This window comes from Equus caballus, chromosome 6 (assembly GCF_041296265.1).
Source record: "Equus caballus isolate H_3958 breed thoroughbred chromosome 6, TB-T2T, whole genome shotgun sequence".
Taxonomy (NCBI): domain Eukaryota; kingdom Metazoa; phylum Chordata; class Mammalia; order Perissodactyla; family Equidae; genus Equus; species Equus caballus.
Window position 1 is genome coordinate 97,239,315 of NC_091689.1, and position 22,338 is coordinate 97,261,652.

Below are 22,338 nucleotides of genomic sequence, written 5' to 3' on the forward strand. Positions count from 1 at the left end.
CTCCTCCCGGTCTCAGATCAGGATGGGAACTTGGTGAACAGCCAGAGCAGGAGGCGCTGAGACACAGGTGCAACAGAGAAAGTCCAGACGTAGTAGAGAGTGTTCTCTGGAGATTCAGGCGGCAGGAGGTGGCCCAAGATGGCAGAGTGCTGGCTGGAGAGGTTCCGTATAGGAGGAAGTCATGACAGGAGGACAGAACAGTGATGGAGAGTCTCGGAGATGCGGATCACGTGGAGACCTAAGCAGGTGAGTCCAAAAGGCCCCTGACCCCAGGACCTTCAGGACTCCAGCCTCTGGGAGGCTACGGGAGCAGGCGGTCTAGGGCCAGTCTTAGAGAAACTGGGCTTGCAAGCCAGGAACCAAGGCACAGATCCAGTTTTTGGAAAGTGGGGGACGAGATCAGTGACGGCCTTAAGCAAGACTGACCAGATGCTACAGCCTGGTCTGAAGACTTGGAGCTCCTTAATTCTCCCGTGACAAGAGGACTTTCTGCACGTAGTCATCAGGTAGCAGCTCTGTGAGAACAAGAGGACCACAAAAGGAATCACTGTGACCACGCTGTTTGTCCAACTCCCTGCTCTTGTCCCTGTGATGAAGGATAGACTGATCTCCACATCACGGAGGTGCATTAAATATGTTTGACCTTCCACTTTAGATAACATTCTTCTCCTTTTATCTTGATCTTAGACCTTGCACGAAGCTTAATAATTTACTACGAGAGAGTCCTTGAGACTCAACACTCAGGAAATAAGTGACCCGGGGAAGTTGCCGGGATACGTGGAGTGTGTTTGGCAGTATTTGTGCTAATTCTGTAGCCACCCGTCAAGTCTTGCCTTCGATGCCTTGCATTCTCTGCTTCACGGGAGACTAGATTTGTAGAAATGCCCAGGAATAGGTGAAATCACCAGTATTTTCTCCAACCTAAAATTGTTTGGCCTATTTCATCCCTCTTCAGTATTTTAGGTTTTGCTGCCTGCTTTATTTTATGAAAGTGGAGTATGGGTTGCAGTTGTGAACAGGAACAAAGTGCAGGCCAGACAGCCTTGGAAAATGATGGCCTGACAGACGGTCAAAGTGGTGACCGTTTCAGACGGCCGTACAACAGAGCAAATGCCTATTTTTTGGTGTGATTAAGCTTAAGTTAAAATGAAAGAATGTGAGAATTTATAAAAATAAGATATAAAAACTATTAGGAAAGAAGAATGTTTCTTGGGACTGGGCCAAGGAGTGAGAGGAGCCATTTTTATCAGCTTTTGAAGCTGCCTGAGCCTTGAACGCGGTATTAACATGTCTCAGTGAAGTTGTTGAATGAATGAGGCGGAGAGACCAAGCTTCACCCCCGAGTTCCTGAGGCAGGGAGCCCTGTGTAGCTGGTTTAGGGGTGTTTAGGGGCCTTTGGAGGCATTTAGAGATGGAAATGGGTCTTGTGCTCCGTGCTGCCCATCATCCTCCAAGGAGCAGAGACTCCCCTGCCCGTGACCCTCTCCCATAACACACGACATTTTTTTTTAAGCTAACATCTGAGTGCTTACCATGTGCCAGATCCGGCACATTTAATCCTCTCTACGACCCCAGAGGTAGATAAGTTTTATAGACAGGGAGTCAAACAGGGAGAAGTTAATTCTCCCAAGGTCACATAGAGAAGCGTGAGCTGGGCCAGGAATCAACTCCAGACACTGGGGCTCCAGAGCTGAGAGCTTTGCTGCATTTCATACTCTTCCCATTAAAAAGGAATCTAGAAAAGGGTCGGAGACAGCTGGACAGAGAGACTGGGGAGGTAGGAAAGAGGGGGGTGCTTTCCCCTATCGCAGCACCCTCCCTGTGGTAAATGGGGAGAAAGGAGAACCCCGTCCCCCACAACTCCCCTCTACTTGCTCTCCTTCCACAGCACTTACCACCCGCCAACACACCCTACCGTGAACTTGTCCATCATGCTGTGAGTGCGTCTGCCTCCCCACTAAGGCGTAAGCACATAAGAGCGGCCTCTTGGTCCACGGTTGCTGAGGGATCCCAAGTGTCTAGGGCAGTGCTGGCCCAGGGTAGCACTCAGTATTTCTTAAATAAGTGAATACCACCGCTACCCACCCACCTAAGGAGATCTCTGGGAAGATTAAAATCTTTGAATTTATAACACTTCCAAACAGTGTTTCGTGAATGAGTGAAACACTAAGAGGCAAGGAAGACCCCTGGAGCTCAGGAGTGTGAAGGTTATTGCCGTCTTTAACATCTGAGGGATTGCTCAGCGCTGGAGTCGCCCTGAGATCTGGCCACCCGCTTCCTTCCCTGGGGATTCTCCCACAGGTCAGACAGGCAGGAGGAGAGAAACAGCACTGCGGGAGTGAGACGGGGGAAGTGGGAAGACGAGGTCACTGGTTTCAATTTTCCTCTTCTTCCCAGGCTTATTGTTTCACTCTCTCCCTGTTTTTTTTTTTTACTTCTCCTTTTGATCCACTTCATTAAATCATATACTCAGATGCTTTCTTCTCGTGACGTCTTTAATTGCGTGATTTTAGAAGGTTGTTCCAGGACCGAACTGCACTTGGTGTAACCGAGTCATCCTGTGTGCTGAACGGGGAGGGGTCCCTGCTTGAAATCTGACCTTCCCGATGATCAGAAGCCACGAGGTAGCCCCGGGTGCAGGCTCTGGGTCCCTCAGCAGGGGGGTCGCTGCTCACCGCAGGGCTCCTCCAGGCTCCTCTCATTCCCCTGACTCAGGACCCTCCCTGCAGGCACGGGATCCACGTTGTCAGCTGGTCCTGCCCGTGGATGGGGCTGACACAGAAGCAGAGAATTCCACGGCGACTACGTGAGGGCCACTACTGAAGGATGATTCATGTGATTCTCAAACCTCCCAAAGGACCTGAGCTCATAGGGACACTCCTGGACCAGGCAGCCTCAAGACACGCGGCATCTCACACAGGCAGAGCCGCAGTAGACCAATGGCTACACGAAGACTCAGAAGCATCTGAAGATGAATGAGGGCGAGATGAACTCACTCTATTAATATTATTTAATGGCACAAAGTAAAGGGACTGTGTAGGTGCCCGGAAGGTAATAAGCATTTTACGTCAATCTGGTCCTGTGTACACCAATTCAACCCTCACAACAACCCTGTGAGGAAGGGCCTGTTACTAGTTTCACTTACGGAGGAGGAAAACTGAGAGGTTAGAAATGTGGCTGGCTCACAGAGCTAGAAAGCAGCAGGACGCAGCCCCGGGCAGCTGGCTGCAGACCCTCAGCTCCACCGCAGCTCCGCTTTGCCGGCTGCATTAGAAGTGCACACGGATAATGAAAATACCTGCCAGATGGGGTCCCGAGTGCTTTACCAATTCTCTCATGAAATCCCCGTTCAACTCCATGAGGGAATCCCCATCCAACCCTGCAGGAAACACCAGATACACCTAGACTGGGGACATTCTACAGGACACCTGGCCATACTCAAGGCTGTCAAGGTCACAGGAAATAGGATGGAGACACTGTCACAGAGCAGAGGAGGCCAGGAGACAAGACAACGAAACGCAACATGGTTTCCTGGATTGGATCCTGGGACACAAAGAGGCCCCCAATGAAAAAATGGGGAAATTAAAACACCACCTGTAACATGTAACAATGGGCTTGCTCTGCTGGCCACAATCTGAGCCAATTAATCACAACAAGTTAGAGATCGAGAAAGGAAATTTAATTAGATTAGCCAGCTAATGGGAAGATGGCAGACTAATGTCTCAAAAAAAACATCTTCAAAAATGACAGAATCTTGAGGCAGTTATATAGGGAAACGGGCTATGAGGAAGGGTCCAGGGATGCTGGTCTCCAGGCGTCCCATTGTTCCATTCTTCTGTCAGCTGTGATAGACTCCTTGTAGGTGTATTTCTCACCTGTGGTCAGCCTTTTCCTGGAGAGAAACTCATAGAACAAAGTTGTAATTGATCAGGGTGTTGGGGAGGACATACGCAAGCGGAGGCCACAAATCAGGAGAGCACGTGAATTTTTTCGAGTACATGCAGAGCAGAGAGTAGTCACACAGAGGAGGAGCTGGGCCATTTAGTGTAACAAGACAGGCTCACATGCTCACTTACAGAGCCACTTCACGTGAACTGTGGCTGTCAATCAGGAAACCAGTAACTTCATACTCAAAGGAACTATTCCTAGCACGTCTTCAAGTTATATCTGCTCACTTACTAATGGGGCGGAGATTCTTCACTGCTTTTCCTGCTGCAGGAGTCAGTACAGCGATGGTACAGCGAGCTGGAGGCCCTTCTGTCCCGTACGTCATAAGCTTCAATCGTCAAATAAAACATATTGTCTTCATTTGTTACTGAAGCAAGCAGAAAATGTGAAACTTCATTTCCAAGTTCCAGGACGACTTTACAGAATATGCTATTGAAACACAATCTCTTAACTTCGTTAGCCTAGTGTCTTGAGAGGGAAAATTCTTCGTCATTCCACACTGCTTTTTAAACTCAAGGTGCCCTGGGGCCTTACAGACTTCAGCCTTTTTTTTCTTAAACACATTTGTGTTCCTTCCTCTATTAAATTATTTGTATGCAAAATGAGACTTATAGAAAGTAACTTCTTTTGCTTTTCAGATTCTAATTTCTAAGGAAACTGAAGAGAACTGTGCTTTTTTCACTTAACAAAGTTGTTAGTGCTGTCTCTTTGCAGTTGACCTTAAGGAAGACCTCATGTTTACCTTCTCCAGCCACCAGGGGAGATGAGCCACAGTTACGTTCTTGGTCAAGAGACCTGCAAGGTTAAGTGTGGTCATTTGAGGCAAAAATTTTTGACCTTCTCTCCCTCAGGTCTGAGGGCTCGCCCCAGTGCTGGGCCCACAAAGACGTCTTCCATTTGGAAGCTCCCCTGGGCTGGACCGTGGTGACTGCAGCTGCTGCTCTCCGGCCCCCAGGTGAGCAGCAAAGCAGAGGCAGAGACACATGCCAGAGCTCACTGGGAAGCACGAGCCTTCTACTGAAATGTTTCGAGTTTCTTTCTTTGAAAGAAAGGTTATTTTCCAATAGTTCTGACTGATAACAATAATCCCAGAAGGAGATAACGTGTATAAAACACTTAGAAACGTGCCAGGCCTTGCACTGCACGGTTTTTACTCAGACGATCTAATCTAATCCTGAGTCAAGTACTGCTATGCGCATGTGCATGTTTCAGGTGAAGACTCTGTTCCTCAGGGCCTCCTCGGGGCGGGGAGGCAGGAGCACTATTGCTTTTCTCTCTTGCTTGTTAGGCATGAGTGGGAACTGCCCTTTAAAGAAAGAGTTCCAAGGTGTGATGGTTACTTTTATGGGTCATTGTGGCTGGGCTATAGTTGCGTGATCAAACACTAATCTAGATGTGGCCACACTGGTATTTTTTAGGCATGGTTAACATCTTTATCAGTTGACCTTGAGTACAGGAGATTACCTTCAATCCTGTGGGTGGGCCTCATGTAATCTGTTGAAAGGCCTTAAGAGCAAAAACTAAGGTTTCCTGGAGAAGAAATTCTGCTTTGAGACTGAAGTTTTAACTCCTCCTTCAGTCTGTCTGGCCTACAGACTTTGGACTTGCCAACTCCCAGTCACATGAGCCTATTCCTTAAAATAAATACCTCTCTCTCAATATACACACGGATATATCTACATCTTACTGGTTCTGTCTCTGGAAAACCCTGACCGTACATGTGGCTTAAAGTTCTGTAGGCTTGGGGCTGGCCCCGTGGCCGAGTGGTTAAGGCCGAGTGGTTAAGTTTGCGCGCTCCGCTGCAGGCGGCCCAGTGTTTTGTTGGTTTGAATCCTGGGCGCAGACATGGCACTGCTCATCAAACCACGCTGAGGCAGTGGCCCACATGCCACAACTAGAAGGACGCACAACAATAGAATATACAACTATGTACTGGGGGACTATGGGGAGAAAAAGGAAAAAATAAAGTAAATTTTAAAAAAATAAAATGAAGTAAATTTAAAAAAAAAAAGTTCTGTAGCCTGGCTACTCAAAGTCTGGTCTGCAAGCCAGCAGCAGCATCAACCCCAGCTGGAAACTCATTAGAAACCCACAAGCTCACCCCACACAGAAGCGTCACTCCATCAGAAACTGGGTTTAATGAGATCCCTAGATGATCCCTAAGCCGTCAGAGTTAGAGGACGTTTAATGCAACACGAAGAGGATAAACCACAACGCGTTTTACCTGAATACAATCCTCAACACTTCAGCCTTGAGGGACGTCCACTCTGGAACTTCTGAAAAGAGAATAAAGACCCCAGCTTGCACCCTTTGAAGGAGATAGCCCACTGGCTGCCTGTGTCAACGTCATAAACCGGATGTACCTCCTCTTAATCCCTTGGTTGTGGAGGTGGTCGTGGCCCAGGAACAGGCCTACCTGCTACTATCGAAGATACTTCTCGCCTCTCACTGTACTCACGTCCCAGGTCGCATCCTTCCTCAAGGAAATCAAGCATTTCTTTATTCTTTTTAATTATAGGAAAATAAGTCCTAGGCTGACGAAAGTATTAACTGATATTCAGTTTCTTCTAAAAGCAGTTTCAAAATAATGATCTAAAAGACAGACTAAGACATCTTACAGGCTCAAGTCAGATGAAATCCATAAGATTTAATAAAATTGAGAATTTCTTTCCTCTGACTGAAATTCCACCTGCCTCTTACGAAGCCTCACGCTCAGTCCCCACATGATGGGAGAGAAGATGAGGAGAGAATTTAACCGCTGCTTCTCAGCCCGTTTGTCAGGCCGGGGTCCTCCACACCTGACATGATTTATGTCATCCTCTGCAGCTGGCTTCTACATTATCAGCAGGAAAGCAAGTCACCACCTGCACTGGATAATATAACTCAGAATTATTTAAATCCTTTCCCGCTTCTGCTAGAACCATTTCCGTAATTCATTTAGTATCCCAAATAGCTTTTCAGGATGCCGTTTCACATCCCAAGAGTCAAAACAAATGACCTCATCTGGTAGGAGATGGGGAATGCCTTTGTCCTCGGGCGTCATAGCAATTCTTCTCAAAGAAATTAAAACGCTCATGAAATTCCCCCTGGTGGGCAAAGGCCGTCCTGCCTTCTCTTTTGTGTCCCCCTCCTGTGGTTCTGGGGTGCTGCGAGAGGAGGAAACCAACCTGACCCAAGTTCAATGCTGAGTCCCCAGGATTGGGCCTTCTTCCCTTGCTAACTTGGTGGCCAGACTGGAGCGGGTAACCCGGGTTAGGTCGCCCTGAGCATCAGTGGTCCTCAGCTGGAGGGAGTGTACCGAAGAGCACTGTGACAAGCACTTCCTGAGGCTGCAGCCGCACCTGGAGCTTCTCGCTCCACAGACCTGAGCCGGGCACAGAAATGTGCGGTGGAAACCTCTCCTCAGGTACTTCTGAGAATGTCCTCACCTTGTTGGCTCTCTGACTTTAGGTAAAGGTACCACCTTGGCTACCAAAGGCTCTATACCCAATTCTGAGTGGAGGGGTTTCCCACACCAACAAGCAATTCTCCAACATCAGCTGGGTGTCCTACAGTTCAGCTCGATTCTGACACTAATGTGTCAGAGCGACAGGTTAGGGGCTCAGTCCTACAGGACTGCCCTCCCCCACACCCCGCCACTTCAGATGCCAGTGGAGAGTCCCGGTTGTTACTGACCAGCCATAAATCAGAGATTCTCACCACCCCCTCTCTTCTGTTCAATGAATTTGCTAGAGTGGCTCACACAACTCAGAGAAACATTTTACTAACCATACTACTGGTTTGTTATAAAAGGATACAACTCAGGAACAGCCTCATGGAGGAGATGCTTAGGGTAAGGCACGGGGAACGAGCGCCAAGCTTCCTCACCCTCTCTGAAGGCACCACTCTCCCAACACCTCCACAAGCATTCCCCACCTGGGAAGCTCCCCAAACCCTTTCCTTTCGGGGGTTTTATGGAGGCTTCATTATGTAGGCATGATTGATTAAATCATTGGCTATTGGAGACTGATTCAACCTCCAGCCTTTCTCCCCTCCTGGAGGTCTGGGGTTGGGACTGAAAGTTCCAGACCTCTAATCAGATGGCTGGCTCGCCTGAAAGCCAGCCCCCAAGCTTAGGTGCTCTCCAAAAGCCACCTCATTCACATAACAAGAGACACCTTTGTCAATCTGCACTCTCAACACTTAGGAAATTCCAAGGGTTTGGGGAGCTGTGAGCCAGAAACTGTAGACAAAGACCAGATATATATGAATGAGAAATATATTTTGGTCATCTGAATGACCAAATATATATTTCTTACAAATCGCAATAGCACAGCTATACATTAGAATCTTTTGGGGTGGAGGTGAGGGGGCGTGAAAAAATATTAATGTCCAGATTGTGCCTCAAATCAACTAAATCTGATGTTCTGGGAGTGAACCCAGGCACTCGTATTTTTAAAGCTTCCACGTGATTCCAGTGCACGGCCGCGACTGAAAACCATCGTATCAGGGCCTCTCAAACTTCAACATGTGCACATTTCGCCTGGGGATCCGGACGCGATGTGGATTCTGATTGAGCAGGTCTGCAGTGGAGCCTGAAATTCCGCATTTCTAGTTAGCTTCCAGGTGATGTTAATGCTCCTGGTCTGTGGACCAAATTTGACTAGAAAGGCATTTCTCCAGAGCCCCAGTGTTAATAAATTTGAGCTAACTGAGGTTTTGAGGTAACAGATAGGATGCCCGGTTTAATTTTAATTTCAGATACACAACAAATAATTTTTTAGGATAAGGATGTCCCAGATATTGCATGGAACATCCTTTTACTAAAATAGTGTGCATTGTGTATCTGAAATTCAGATTTAACTTGGCATACTATTTGCTTTGTGTTGTTTTGGTAAATACGGCAACAGATTTCTTGACTTTTCTGCTTTGTTTTGATGGCAAAGTGTTGCTTAGGCAAAAGTGATGAATGTCAAGAAGCTGATCTTACTTTATGTCCACGGTCCTTTATCTTTTCAGGATGTGGATGCCTGAGAACATAATGAGTGTCCCGGACTGTCTCCCTGGGAAGAAAGCACATGTCTGTACGCACACTCGATGCTGTACACATGTTTCCTGGGGTTTGTGGCACTGCCTCAAGGCCACCCGTGGACCGGCCAGTGGTCCGTAGACCCTGGGGAGAAAGCCCATGTCATCCTCTTGCTCAGCAAAAGGAAGTTGTCCCATCACCTATGTTTCCCAAAAAGATATTCAATGGGTACTAGTTTCACGAAATATTTACAGATTTTGCATGAAGAGTGTGTTTGATGGAAAATGCTGGATTAAACAAAGTTAAATAGATTTCTTTTTTGCAGGCTCTTGCAAGTGTTCAATATACTATTTTGTTTGGGGACTCTCCCAGAAGAAGATAGTGTCTAATATTTCCCCTATTTATTTGGTCAGCTATCTTATTCCTTGCAGGATATTCCCAAGGATTAGTATCGTCTGGAATACTCTGCGTACATGCACCCCTATGTTCATCACAGCATTATTCACAATAGCCAAGACCCGGAAGCAACCTAGGTGCCCATCAAGGGACAAATGGATAAAGAAAATGTGGATATATACACAATGGAATACTACTCAGCTATAAGAAACAATGAAGTCCAGCCATTTGTGACAACATGATGGACCTTGAGGATATTAGGCTAAGTGAAATAAGTCAGAGGGAGAAAGTCACATACTGTATGATCTCACTCATAAATAGAAGATAAAAACAACAGCAAACACATAGAGACAGAGATTGGATTGAGGGTTACCAGAGGGGAAGGCGGGAGGGAGGAGGGAGAAAGGAGTAATTAGGCACGTGTGTGTGGTGATGGATTGTGATTAGTCTTTGGGTGGTGAACATGCTGTAATCTAAACAGAAACTGAAAAACAATGATGTACACCTGAAATGTATATAATGTTTTAAATCAACGTTACTGCAATAAGAAAAAGAAAAAATACTCTGAATAATGCTGCCTAAATAAATGTTTCCTTGTTTTTCTTCTTAGTGTGAAAAGAAAAAATGCTCATTATGGAAAATTTGGTAAGTACAGAAAAACATAATAAGAAAATGTTACTCATAATCTTGTGATTCAGAGGTAACCACTGTTAACATTTTAACCTATTTCCTTCTAAACTATGAAGGTTGATGGCTCAGGAAATGGAAGTTTTCACGAGGAAAATAGGATTTTTGTGTGTGTGTGTGAGGAAAATTGTCCCCTTATTTTGTATGTGGGGTGCTGACACAGCACAGCTTGATGAGCAGTATGTAGGTCCACACCTGGGATCCGAACCAGTGAACCCTGGGCTGCTGAAGCAGAGTGTGGTAACTTAACTACTACAGCACCAGGCTGGCCCTGGAAAATAGGATTTTTGAATGTAAGAAGGTAGTCTTGATGGGCTGGAAGAGAGAGGGTGGAGTAAGAAAAGATTTAATGATTTGAACATTCATGGAAATACATAGGAGGGATCAGGAGAGAATTTTCCCATTTTAGAGTCTCTTACTGTAGATAAGAGACCATATAATTAGATTTCTGGATATCTATTCCAGCTGCTAAACTTCTGAGAAACGCTGCTGAGATCTGGCCCAATTCGCACGGCAACGGCTCCATAGCTTCAGCTTGTACTCCACCATTATTTCCTGCATTTACCACTTCATTTGATCTTGAAGGCAAACAGTATTGCTCACTCAGGCAGTTGAGAGTTTTGCTCTAACCATTGAAAGAGGATTATACTCTCGATGGTCACAAAGTCATAATACGCTTACATCCTTACCTCCTCACTGTAAAGAATAGCTAATATTCTTACAACCCTTAATAGCTGGCTCTATTACTAATCCCATAAGTTACGTCACTAGAGTCTAAAGCCACCCTGGGAGGGGAAGAATTTGGTGGGGATAATTGCTTTTTAAATTTTTAGCAGATAAAGAAAATGAGACTCAGAAATCAAGTGGCTGACAGACTAGTAAGTGACAGTTCTAACCAGAACTAACATCTTGGACTCCACCTTCTGTGATCTTGCATAAAACAGCCAAGAAAACAAATTTTGTGCCATATTTGGTTTTTTAAAGACTTCGACAGTTTTATGTTTTCATGGAAGACAGAAGAAAATGCTTTCTGAGGTTAGGATGTATAGGCACTCCTTCAGCGTGAAATTGATTTTTAAAAGGGTCTCATATCTCCTTCTTCTGCTGCACCCTGGGCCCCACTATGTGAGTGTTTCAGAATAATAATAATGCGTCCCTAATGCTGAGCACAAACCTGAACCAAATCTTGAAACTTTGACTCCATAGCTATTTAGCGGGCGCTTTCCTGGGTCCCACGGCGGGTGCGTCCAGGGGTTCTGACTCCCCGAGCCGTGCTGTCGACGCTTGCGAGGGACTCGCCAAGCATTCTTTTGAGGCAAATCCTGAACAGAGTAATTTTTTTGTTTTTTCCCTGAAAGTTGTTCCATCTTGAAAAGTAGTTTGAAGGCACTCTCTCCAGTGAGCAATGGATAACATAATGCTGTCATGTAGTCAATATTTCCTGAGCACCTGCTGCTCCCAAGGAGTGGGGACACAGTAAGGAGTCAGACAGAGAGGATGCTACACTCAAGGACATTCTACAGAAGACAAAGAAGCAAGAGAATTTCAGATGATACATGCTGTGAAAAAACCGAAACTGGGCAACGTGGTGACACAGAGTGACGTGAAGCAGTGAGCACTGAGAACCAGATGGCAGCTGCTGACCCGGTGCACAGGGAAAGTCCTCCGAGGAGCTGGCGTTTGGGCTGAAGATCTCAAAGCTCCACAAAGTGAATGGGTGCCCCAGTTTGTTTTCAACTAACGCTCAATCCAAATGTTTCTACTTCGTGCGGTTTCATTGCTTTGGTTTAATATTTCCAAATATTTGAAGTTTTCTCCTGTTGGCAAGGTTTCTTTGTGAACAGTTCTATATCAAAGTGATGCTTGAAAGGCAGGTTGGTAAGATTTATTTTTATGTGAATTAGTTCTCTATTCCCCTTTTTCTTCTCAATGTGTCTGCGTCAGCTGCATCAACAAACTGGCCTTAAAACCACGTTCGCTCCTGGTGCGGGAGACGTAGGTCGGAGCGTGTAGGGTCTCCTCGCCTGGTGAGAGGAGAGCAGGCATTCCCAGAAGGGCAGGGTGTTTTCCCCTCTCTGCCCCCAGGCAGCCTCGCACAGTGGAAAAGAAGCTGCCTCCACTCCACCCAACTCACTGAGCTGCCGTCCATCTCTTTAGCATCTGAGCAGCCTGGGAACTCCAGAGCCCAGCGCCCACGGGACAAATGCCTAGGAAATGTGTGGCTTCTGAGTGTTTCTCTTTCCTCAGGAAGATGAGAAATAGGTGGATCATAAGCATCTGGGGGAGTCTTTTTGAAATACACCCCTTCCATCACCACTACGTGTGTGGACAGGGAGGGAGGAGGAGCCAGACAAGGCTTGGGTGAACCGTGTGAGTTCCACACCACCACGCCCTTCTTACACCGCACGTGAAGGCAGTGGCCATGCCTAAATTGTAACTGATGGATCGACAGTGATGAATTATCTTTCATCCAAGACAGCTATTGGGTCAGAATACTATACTCAGCAGTAGGGAATAAAAGGATAAAAAAACATGATTTCTACCTTCAAGGGCTCATAGTTTAGTTGATTTATTTGAAGGCAGATTTGAGAACAGATAAGCTATAATGAAGTGAGATAAGTGATTCTGTAGAGACTTAGGTTCCACTTAGTGTTGTATTTCCTTAAAACACAGTAAGAACTAAATGATCACCAAGACTATGAGACTATTTAATAAATGTTGCATTTAAAAGGAATAAAATTATAATGAATGAGCAACTTCAGGAATCTTCCACAAATGTTTCTTTTAAGGAGATGGGCATGTATCTGTCAAGGCTCAGCTTACAGAATGTAGAAACTGCTTCATCGCTAGGCAACGTGAAATGAGGTGGGGAAATCTTCCAGGCGGAAACCATCCGTCATAGACCCACATTTTCCACCACAACCAAACCACCATCCTTTACCGAGTTTCATTCATGCCCATTGAAACAGGACATGTGAACAGGCACAAAAACCCTCAAATGAATTTGATAGGAAAGTTGTTGGCCCTGTAAATTTTAGCATTGACAAGGACTTTAGAAATCATCCTTTTACCGATAATACATCTGAAGCCCGGAGAGTTTAAGTGGCTTGCTCAAAATCACACAGCTGGTTAGTGGCCGAGGCAGAAGCCTAGCATCTCCCAATTTCTCTAGCACTACTTGGCAGATGGCTTCTCTGATTTAGCTGGAGATGTTTGTGTAGAAGGAAATAAATAACAAAAAAAATCCTTCTCAGCCCACTCATATCATAAGATGTGATCAAGAACAACAGACTATTTAAAAAGAGACAGTGACAGGCTAAGAGAGGTGTAGTAGGACGTATTTGGCATCGTGCCTTGTTCCCTCCCCCTCCCCCCATTCCTGGGCCCGCCGCTGCAAGGATCCCCTCCCAGGCTGGCGCTCTTCCTCAGGATGGACATGCTGTTAGTGACTCTCGGAGACCGCACCTGGTCTGATCCTACACCCCTGTTCTCAGGTGCTTTTTCTATGTGGGAATTTGTAAAGCATCACGTCAGATCTTAGTGGTCGTCACTGCAAAAACCTGCCTCTGACTGGGGACTGTCCTGGTTTAGGACCCCACACACACATACACACACATGTACACACACACACACTTCTGTCCATATACTGGCCCCTCCTCTAACTGGTATTGGTTCAACAGTCCACATGGCCAGGTCTCACTCGCCAATGCCAAATAATCCGGAACCATCCTTCATTCCAAACTGAGTGTGAAGTACCTCTTTTACTGCTCCTTCGACTCGAGGTGACACAATCATCAATAATTTTCCGTAAAATCTTCCACAGGCTGACATCTGCTTTTCTTTCCTCATCTCCCAAAAGGAGGCCATCATAAACAGAGCTTCCAGAACTTTCTCCTACAGCTGTTTCCAGTCATCACGCTACAGCTTCTCTAGTTTCAGCCCCGAGGCTGTTTTCTACCGTCTGTTTATATTTGTGTTACCTGAGAAATAAATCCTCTTAATTTAAAAGCAAATAAACAGTGTGTGGTGCAAAGTTCTAGGCACAATATAAATCTCACCAAATTAATCCTGTTCCCTAAGATCTTCCAAAAAATGGCTTCAGCCTCGTCCACACCCCCCATATTACAGAGCAGTCTGGTATGCCACCAACAGTAAAGGCTTGGTGTTCTCTTTTTTCAAGCTCCCATACTGAAGACAGAAAGAACTCTGCGTTTGCTCAACAAAGGGGGTCTTTCTAAGGAAAGACTCTTAAAAAATCCAGACAAAGGAAATCCCTCCTCCGTGTGAAGAGATTTGTGATTCTGGATACGTGCCTGATTGTTCCGTAAACCATAGGTCTGTTGCTGAAAAGAAAAAAAGTCAACCTGTCACACGCAACCCAGACCACCAGGGCCACAGCCCGGCAGAGGCCACAACGCGGGCCATGCGGAGTGCAAGGTGTCCGCGTCCTCGCCCCACGTCTGCCCCCTGCCTGGAGAGCAGGCCCACAAAGCTGTGGTGGGCGCTGATTCTGCACTCAACAGTGATCTGCATCCTGATCCAGGTCCACCGATGACAGTATCTGTGAGCAAGGTAACTTTTCCCAAAGGTAAAACGGAGTTAATTGTATTACTTTCTTTGTAGGGTCACAGTTAGGATTAACTGAGATGATTCACATAAAATGCCTAGCCCTGTCCCCGGCAAACAGCAAGTTTGCAATAAATGTTAGTTAATAAGTAAGTGAGTTGACCTGGCAGCAGAAGCAGTGGTGACGCGAGACGGCAAGCTACCCTTGGAGAGGAACGAACGCAGTCCCTGTGCTACGGGGCCTGAGCCAGAATTCCTGCTCCTGGTGTGGCAGACAGCAGGGCATGCCCACTCGTCCAGTGTGGCCAACAATGTTCCCGGCTGATTTTAAAAGTTGCTCAATCCGTTACAGACTTCAAGGATAATTGAGCATTCTTTGTTTCTCTTGGCAAAATCATGCTTTGCAAGATCCTATTTGGCAAGAGAAATGTTCCAGAGTTCTTTTTTTAAAGAAAATTATATTAATAGCAAAGTGAGTTACATGGACAATCTCTAAGTTTCCTTTCCAGTGAAAGCATTCCATTTCTCTACCCGAGTGGAGGTGGTGGTGGAAGGAACAGGCTTGGGCTTTGGTGCCAGGCCGACCGAGGGCTCCGCCTCTCACTGTGGATGACTTGGTCAACGTCCACCATCTCTCTGAGGCTCTGCTGTCTTCTCTGTGTGCACGGGGAGGGTAACACCTACCTCGCAGTATGCTTGTGGGAGTAAATGGGAGTGCTGTATGTGGAAGTGCCCAGCACGGTTCTAACCCCATGGCAGATAAGGAATTAATGGGAGTGTCTCTACCCCCACCCCTGGGGTCATCCAGCAGAATGAGGCGCGCCTCTGTGACCCCCCCCAGGAGAGCTCTTCCTTAGGGAGTTACAGCTTTTGGGTGAGGCTTTGCTATCTGGGCAGGTTGCGGCTTATTCCTTAAACCACCCCTTAAGAATGTCTTTAGAAGGAAGGGGAACGAGAGAAGAAGTCACTGGCCGAAACTATGGGCTGGCATTTTGGCCTTGCTCACCTGGCTGCTTTGAGGACATCACCCCACCCTCTATCCATCCAGCTACCTACTCATTCCACAGATATTTACTGAGCACCAATTTCATGTCAGCCCTGCGCATGGGGCGAGGGAGGCACAGTGGAGAGTCAGCAACCCCCGTCCTCAGGACTTCACAGTCCGCAAGGAGAGACAGAGAAAGACAAGGACGCAGGCAACTGACATGCCATCCAGCGAGGTTGTGCCAGGAGAGCACGGCCAGAAGGAGCCGTGTGCTGCCTGGGGCCATGCCTTTAAACTTATTCCGTGAGAGGTGGGGACAACGGATTTTTAAACTATTTTTTTAAAGAATAATATAATAAACACTGGTATATCCATTACACCACTTAAGAAATAATACACACCAGGGGGTGGGGAAATGGGTTGAAGGGGTTGAAAGGTACAAACTTCTGGTTATAAGATAACTAAGTCCTGGGGATATAATGCACAGCATGGGGACTATGTTAACGATACTGCCTTGTATATTGGAAAGTTGCTAAGAGGGTGGATCTTAAAAGTTCTCATCACAACAAAAAACATTGTAACTATGTGTGGTGATGGAAGTTAACCAGACTCATTGTGGTGATCATTTCTCAATATATACAAGTATCAAATCATTATGTTGTACACCTGAAACTAATACAATGTTATATGTTCGTTAAAGCTCAATAAAACCGGAAAAAAACCCAAAACCAGCCCACCATCAATACAGTTGAGACCTCCTCAGTACCTTCCTCCCCACCACACCTTACACTTTCACTCCAGAGCTGTGCGGGAGCCACTTGATACACAGAACTTTTTTAGCAAAACAAATATTCTATTAGTAAAACTGTTTAGGGTAAATGTCCCTAATTCACTTCCACCAGCTGAAAAGCAAAGCAAATCAAAGTGCTGAAAAATTTGGCAAAGATTTTTATTTTTCGCCTTTTTATAATTATTATTTCCCAAGTTTGCCTTTGGGTTTCTGAACCCCACACATTCTTGGTAGGACTATTAATATTTTCTAAAAATTTAGAAAATAGAATAAATCACTCACTCATGGTAAGTTTCACTATACCCTATATTATTCAGTTTCAGAATTTCTGCTGCCTTGACTGTCACCGCATATGCACACTGTAAAGATGCTCCGAAGAAATAGGGCTGTGCTAACGAGGACAGCTGTTTAATCTTTTTGTTAACCTTCCATTCTGGAATGTTGTTTGCTGCAGAGGAGTGGGACCGATTTGCATGTCCTCAGCTATGTCAGAGCTGGGTTTGCAGGTATGTGACAGCACGCTCTGGATGGGCACCCCGGGAACTCTGGCTACGAGAGCACACGAGACGGGCACCTACCTTTTTGAACATTGGTTTCGGGACATTTTTGAACATTGCTGGATGGAAATGTAAAGGGTTGGTAGAAATTACCAGACCAACAGGCAGAGGCGAGGAGAAGTAAAGGCACCATTTCAGGCATAAGGAGAGAAGACTCAGTCGCGAGAAGGAGCATGGCACATCTGAGACAGGAGACGGCACTGAGCGTTGCTGGGGTGGGGAGTTGGAGGGCATGGGAAGTGATGAGATGTGACCCAGAGGCCGGGTGATGCAGGAGAGCGCCATCAGAACTCCCCACACCGCAGACTGCCGTTACAGGATTAAACAGAGTGCGCAGCGGATGGGAACTGTAACTTGATGTAGAATTTGAATGCCCTCAAATGCTCAGCGTAATTCCCCCTAATATTCCTCTACAATGCCAAAAATGCACCCTATTCTTCATCTGTCTTGCTGATCATTTGCCCTGTTCCCCGTTTATCCAATAATGGAGCAAAATTAAACTAAAGAACAAGCTGAGTGAATTACATTACATCTCCTAATGACTCGTGCAGGAATGGCCCTCTCATGTCCTGTTTATTGTGACAGGAGTGTGCCCGTGGCCTCCACCGTCAGAGGAAACAGCACTGGAGAACCAGGCCGTGAGGTCAGCAAGCATCTAACAGGGATGCTCTGTCGGACTGGCTTGGAGGGCATTTTTTTTTTTTCTGGAACTGGACGGAGTTTGCCCCAGCAAGGGTTTGGGGTCTTCCACTTGGAACTCCAGCCCCCCAGTGTGTCTGGAGAAGGGGAGAGGGAGCTGGAGGGGGCAAGCAGGGACACTGGGAGGAACTCAGAGCCGGTCACCCTCCCGAGGACAGACGATCAAAGGCCAAACACGGACAGAGAGTTTCAGTCCAGTTTTAGACCTGCCACCCAAGGTCTGGACAGAAACTGGACCCCCGTGCGCAGGGCACGTGGACACATGGCAGGTAGCTAGGCACCTGTTGAAAAATCGTCATGGGGACGAGCCCGGCAATTCAACCATCCAAAAGGAAGCAAAGGAAACAAGAACTGGAAATATCCCCAGGGAGCAGCAGATCTCAGGCAGTCCCTGGGGGCAGTGAGGGGTGGAAGATGGCAGAGTAGAACTATACGAATTATTCCAGAGACCCAGGAAGAGAGGGGCTCGCCAAGGTACAGCCTCCAACAGCATCATGGAGTGCTGGCCTGGACCCACTGCCTGGACTCTTGCAAGAGCAGGAAGCCACATGGTCTGTACACAGGGGCGATGGTAGACGGTCCCAGAGCACTTGGAAGTAAACTTCCCCTCTGAGTTACAGACACATTACACCAACTGCCCAGAGATATGCAGTCAGCTCAGAGAGAGAAAACGGTCCTGAGGCCAGCAGGACTTGACCCGGGTGAAGGCATTAAGAGATCTGGCAAACGTTAATACAATGCAAAAAGCAGAGGCATCCTTGACTTCTTCTCTCTGTTACGTAAGCTACACCTTTGTATATCACAGACACTCAACCACCTTTTCATCCACTTTCTTAACTCAGCTGACCAGCGGATCCTTGGAGCCACCACAAGGTGGCACTGCCTGCCACCCAGTAGCTTACCCATCGACGTGGAGCTTGTGGCTCTGCGGATCACTGAAATGGTCTGCATATTTGATTGCCTTTTGCCTATTACCGTCTAAAGGGAGAGACTATCGGAAGTTGCCGCAAGGAGAGGCTATGCTGGCAGGAAGACTCATTACCTAGTCCCTTTTGTAGTTGTATTTCCTCTGTGAAATATTAAATTGTCATTCCCATTTACAATTTTCAATCTCTCCTGAAGTTTCAGTAGTATAATTCAGCATCCCCAATCACAAGATCTCGCACAGTCCCCGGCAAGGTCAGCCCCTGCCCGTGGGAAGCCCATCCGATAGATAGCACTTTGCGAGTCTCTTGGCAGATTTCTGGCTCTTCCTCTTTACACAACCCTCATTTCTAGTCACTGTGTGCTTTTCCATTTGGATTTCTTCTGAAGAACTAAAAACTGCACCGACTCACAGGGTGCCTCGTTTGGAGGCCCTCTGTGCCCCACTCAGGGGATCAAGCAGACAGGACGGTGGTGTCGGGTTAGTGGGAACCAAGGGGTTGACAAGGACAGGTGTGGGCATGAATCCAAGGGAGGGCCCTTGAGTAGGAGCAAAAAATCAGGATCAGAAAGACCCAAGGCCAACGCCAAGGTCAAGGAAAGGAAGAGGATGTCCATGGAAGAGGAAGACAGAACCCGGCACGGGAGAGGGGAGCACAGAGAGAAGCGTCGGGTGCGACGAGAGGGTCTGGGGAAAGATCCCACCTGTGCAGGTGGCTTTTGCACCTTGGTGAGGCTGCCTGTGCTTGGAGTGTGCATCAGGTGGGGTGAAGGCTATAGGATCAGGACAGAATATTGAGTTCTTGACCTATTATGTTCTCATCGGCTGACTGGGAGTGGGAGGAGCATTCTGCAAAAGACAAGAGCCTCCGACGGGCTCAGAAACTGACAGACGCCTCTGCTCCTTTAATCCCATGGGCTTGGAGGGTCCAGCTGACTTTCATTCTCCCTAATAGATGGCTGTGCATCCTTCTCAGGTTCCCACTGAGTAAGGGGTGTGGCTACCAGCATCCCGGAGGAGCAGGGCAAAGTGGGGAGGCTGAACTGAGAAAGAGTGAAGGGAAATTTGTGGCAGCTGTCATTTTAGTCCACATAACGCACCCCCTCCCTCTTCTTGGGGTTACAGCACCGCCGCTCCTTCTGTTGGGAAAAGCTCTCTCCTGACTCTGTGGGGTTTTGGGGGCTGCCAACCCCAGTCCTTGCTGAATACTGGCTGCCCACAAGGGTGGGCATGACCAAGAAGGTGCCTATCGTAGTACTCACTCCCTGGCCAAATTGTTGGCCCAAGCAGTAAACATGCAATTCAAGGTGGACCAGGGTCCTCTCTGGAATTTCTCAGAGCTCAAGGAACATCTCTCCTCTTCCTTAGATGGAAAGCTGTAAGAATGTGACCTAGAATGGCCAGCAGTCACAACCTCCGCTGGATGCGTGGACAAGATCCCCTTCCATGAAGGTCTCGCCCCAGCTGCTGGCAGCGTTGTTGGCACACAGCTTTTGGCAGTCAGTCTTCAGGGCCGGCCTCAGCTGCAGAGAGCCTACTCACCCGGCAGACCACATCCAAAGACCGGTTGGTGCAGGAGCCAGGCCATGCCGGTCCAGCGTGGGGCAACTCTGAAGGACCCTCTAACCCCACAGTTTCTTGTGGGGTCCGCCTAGGCTGGCACTGGGCCTGCATCACAGCTCGACTTTCCTTCTGACTGATCCTGCATCCTGCTTTCCTTCCACAGGCGTGAACCCTGGGGGCACTCCTCAATAAAGTGTCACGCTCTGAGCATTGAACTCCATCTCAGGGTCTTCATTCCAGCCCGCAACACCCACCACACAGGAAACTTGGAAGAATGAAGTCATCGTGCAAAGAGAATCTGAACTAGAGAAGGAGAGACAAGCAGTGAGAGAAGTGGTTGGATGCCATCACCCAGGGGCCCGTTCCAGTCTTGGCATCCTCTGGCTACACTGTGTGGGCCAGCTTGTCCACACTTTAGATGTTTTGTTTTAAAGCTGGTTTGAGCTGGCTTTCTGATATTTGGAGCAGACAGAGTCCTGACTAATGCAGAGACCAGCTAAACAAACTGCATGGGTTGCTTTTTTAAAATTGATTAAAAATAGATGACTTACGCATGATACTGTGTGATACTGTGTAAGTTACTTAACCTCTCTGTGCCTTGGTTTCATCGTCTATAAAATGGATACTATTACCCATTCCATTAGATTGTTGTGAGGATTAACTGAGTTAGTACATGTAAATCGCTTAGAAGAGTGCCTGGATATGAATTATTAAAAACAGATGCAAGAGGAAACTTTCTCTTCCTTCTCTTAAAATCAGTGGTACCAAGTTCATGCCAGTCCTGAACCAGTGACTCTTACGTAAATTCCTTTTGTTGCTGTGTGTGCTGATGACACCACTGTACAAGACATAAAGGTTATTTATTACTGTACATCTGGGGCTGCAAACTCCAGTGCCTAGAGAGCAAGCCCACAGCCACATCAGAAAGCAGCCTCAGCCGCGTGTGTCAATGGCTTCTCTAGGGGTATCCCGACTGCGGTTGGGAGCCAGCAAGGCCAGATGGTGTGCACTCCTCTCAGTTTTGCTGAGTCTGAAGGATGCTTGTGGGGGTAACGTGCCTCCACCATGGTCCCCGCTTCTCCAGGGAGGGCTGCGTGCCTTGGGGTGGCTCCCGCCTGGCTGGCTGTGAGGCTCCACGTCTCACACAGAACTTCCCAAACCCAAATTCCTGGGTTCACCTCAGCCTCCACATGGTCCCCACAACGTGGGCGTGATAGTGTGTGAGCAGAGGCGAGCTGAGGGACCACAGCCCTTCGCGAATCCTCAGGGTGCAGATGTCTCCTGGAAAGCTGGAGTAGATCCTAGAGGATCTCCTGAGGTTCCTGGGACCAACTGGAAGCAGAAGGTCCCCGTGCATTAAGTGCCTCGACCGTGTCAGACTGCTGATATTTGGCATACGATAGAAGAAAATCGAAACAAGAATGAAGTTAAAATCTCACTCAGTGGGGGCTGGCCCCATGGCCGAGTGGTTAAGTTCGTGCGCTCCGCTGCAGGCGGCCCAGTGTTTCGTTGGTTCGAATCCTGGGCGCGGACATGGCACTGCTCATCAGAGCATGCTGAGGCAGCGTCCCACATGCCACAACTAGAAGGACCCAAAACGAAGAATATACAACTATGTACCGGGGGGCTTTGGGGAGAAAAAGGAAAAAATAAAATCTTTAAAAAAAAAAAATGAGATTCCATTAAAAAAAAAAAAAATCTCACTCAGTGGCTTCTGCTCACATCTCATTGATTAGAACTGGCCACCCCTGGGTGCAAAGGAAGCTTACGTCGCAGTCCTAACCCTCAGCCTCAAGTCCTGTGGACAGGAAACAGGTGAATGAAGAGCACACTCTCCAGGAAAAAGGAACGCTCAAGTGACTTCAAGGAAGATGTGGCTGTGGCCGTCTCTTCTGGGTGGCACTGCTCGCTGGGGTCAGCCTCATTCTCAGAGCAAATGCTATCTCTACAAGGTTGGTTCCCTTCACAGCATCTCAGCTGAAAGGCCCCATTCCCTTTGCCTCGAGAAAGAGAATCCATAAAGAAGAGGCATAAATCAATGATAGTGAAAATACACTGCCATGTCTAAAGGAAAAAAAAAAAAGGAAGCAACTTTAGGCAAGACTACTCAGGAAGAAAGCAGGGTCGGGTGGGGACTGTGGCTAAATGAAAATCACAGCCTCTGTCTAAAGCGGGCGGCCGCTCCAGCAGAGCTGGGTGTTACCATATGCAGAT

At 47.3% G+C, this 22,338-nt stretch overlaps 1 long non-coding RNA gene across 1 annotated transcript; it reads left to right on the plus strand.

Annotated features, from left to right (window-relative positions):
- On the plus strand, window positions 1-20,710 carry LOC138924715 (uncharacterized). Its single transcript, XR_011439823.1, has 5 exons — window positions 1-246; window positions 9,963-9,997; window positions 14,220-14,611; window positions 16,698-16,886; window positions 19,930-20,710. It is a non-coding gene; the product is annotated as an uncharacterized lncRNA (long non-coding RNA).
- The last annotated feature ends 1,628 nt before the right edge of the window (window positions 20,711-22,338 follow it).